The 2,548-nt window shown below is 41.4% G+C and overlaps 1 non-coding gene across 1 annotated transcript; it reads right to left on the bottom strand.

Moving 5' to 3' along the window:
* Positions 1-291: 291 nt before the first annotated feature.
* On the bottom strand, positions 292-373 carry trnas-gcu (transfer RNA serine (anticodon GCU)). The gene has a single exon. It is a non-coding gene; the product is annotated as a tRNA-Ser (tRNA).
* Between the last annotated feature and the right edge of the window lie 2,175 nt (positions 374-2,548).

The raw sequence follows: 2,548 nt of genomic DNA, 5'->3' as shown, positions 1-2,548 counted from the left end.
TCATGAAGATTCCCTTTGCATAAACATGCACTTCGCAGCTCGTGGTATTTGATTTTCCTGGATGTCTTTCATACGAAAAAAAACGTTCACAGCAACTTGACTTGAAAAAGAAAATCGAGTTTTTATTCATTATCCCAATGCAACCAACATTACAATGCAGTTTAGTTAACAGGCTCAAACTATTCTTTGAGATTTTGTCATAGTGTCAATGCATATAAACTCAACAACGGAGTTTCAGTTGGACAGCTGTGATCAACTGAAAGCAAGACAACTGAAAGACGTTGATGACAGCGACGAGAGTGGGATTCGAACCCACGCGTGCAGAGCACAATGGATTAGCAGTCCATCGCCTTAACCTCTCGGCCACCTCGTCATAGCGGCGGGGAAAGCTATGACCTTATGAACAATTTAATTGCGTAAATTAGGCAGAGCAGCAGATATTTCTCGCTGGTGTTGGTGAAATGATAAATAACACAGTACGGTTCAAAGACGATGGTCTGGCCCCTGGGTTGTGGGGCAAGTGCACTCCCACTGTCACGCTATGCACACAGTGATCTGAACAAATATGAGGAAATGAATATGTAACAAGGTCTGTTGAATTCTGTGAAGATTTGAAGTCAACGGAATGAAGAACCCGAGACAGCAGGAGGTTTTCTTTCAATAAAGAGTTGGAGAGAGCTCTTAAGGATAGTGGAATCAAGGGTTATGGGGATAAGGCAGGAACAGGATACAGATTGAGGATGTTCAGCCATGATCATAATGAATGGTGGTGCTGGCTCGAAGGGCAGAATGGCCTACTCCTGCACCTGCTGTCTATTGTCTATTAAATTGCCTGTGAGGAATTGTTTTCCAGACTGGAGGAGAGTGCATAGTGCTCAATGTCATTATTCGGAGCACCGAACTTCCGCTCAGATGTTTTTGACACGCACTTGTGTACAGAACAGACAATTTCAAAATCCGAAATAAGGCTAAACTGACAATTGAATTCAACAATGCAAAAACCATGATCTGTATCATTTTCTTGGGCCGTGCGACACCAAGTCACCGTAAGATCACAGCAACACAGTGAGCAAGTGTCAGAAGGAAAATGAGTGCAGTGCCAGAGCGCATGCTGGGAGCAGCAGTTGACACACGGGGAAGTGCAATTCCCACAACAGGAACACTTCCCAAACAGCGGACTGCGGTGGAAGAATTCAGAGGGGGTTTACACTTTGAAGTTTGATGCCAGAGACACAATGGAGACCTGTCATTGAGTTTGTTCAAGATGAAGATTTTAAGATTTCTACAGATGCAAAACAAAATAGAAAGCTCATGGGTTAGTGAAGGCAAAAGATGAAATTGTACATTTCATCAATCTATGCATATTACAATGAGTACCTCACCACGTTCCTCACGCGGGGACAGAACCACTGAAGATGATCATATAATCCCCGTTACTAGCCATGGAATCAGAGAAACTCGGTTTCCCAAACGTTAAGGTAAAACCGGGAATGTGGAGGTAAGCATTAATGTGTTGCTCATGTGCTGAAGGTGACCAGTGCACGGTATCTCTGTTTCAGTATAGTGGGGTGTGCTGTGCCGAAGGTTTAATTTTGAGCCTCACATGGAGCAGCTTCAATTTATCGTCGTGTTGAGGGATACAGACAGAAGTTGATATTGAGCAAAGCCAAGTTTATGGGAAAATACCCGTGTTTGTGGATTGAGAAGCGACCTTTTCTGGGTAATGACTTTTTGATCAACAAACATACTGAAAGTATCTAAAACGTGAAGAGACATATGTGGAGAGAGAGCCGAAGGTGATTTCCCATGTGCACTACGTTAAATTCCGGGAAAATAGATGTTGAACTGGTTTCATGTTGCACGGTTTGTTGCAAACTCACAAAGGTTATTGCAATAATAAAAACAGAAATCACATAGGACCGTTTGAATATTGTATTGAACTGAATTTTGGTCTGAGCATATTTTATCTTCAATGACGTGCTGCAGAGAAGTACCGAGGGTTAACAATACAAAAGGACAGAGTCTTCTTGGTGGATTTCTTGGGTGGAGTTAAGAATGTACGAAATGTACATAACATCATGCGAATGTGGTCAAATCTTTAAAGTAGGCGTTGCGTCTCCAAGTTACGATTCAATTCCTACTCATTAGGATAAAACTTCTGTCTGCAGTTATTTTACGACATCAGCTCCATTTACAGAGATTCATCTTGAATAATACGCCACACCTTACCAATCCATGAACTTGCTATACTCAGTCTTATTCAGTTGTACGTGTTCATGAAATATCTTTGTGTCTGAAGTCAACAAATTCGAAATTGTTACGCAACCACACTGACTTTCACTCAATGGTAAATTCCCTCCTTGTACGTTTGTTCGTGTATCTTTTAAAACACTTTGAAGTCAGCTTCTACGTTTTATTTCTGGAAAGTCGTTCACGATTTAAATAACTCTATTGAGTGGAAGGAACTCTCATCCAAACTTTTCTTAATCATTCACTAATGGTTTTCAAGCTCTAACTAAAGTTATTGATTCCCTGGAAAGACGGACTT

This window comes from Chiloscyllium punctatum, chromosome 30 (assembly GCF_047496795.1).
Source record: "Chiloscyllium punctatum isolate Juve2018m chromosome 30, sChiPun1.3, whole genome shotgun sequence".
NCBI classification, from domain to species: Eukaryota; Metazoa; Chordata; class Chondrichthyes; order Orectolobiformes; family Hemiscylliidae; genus Chiloscyllium; species Chiloscyllium punctatum.
This window is presented reverse-complemented; position numbering and strand designations above follow the sequence as displayed.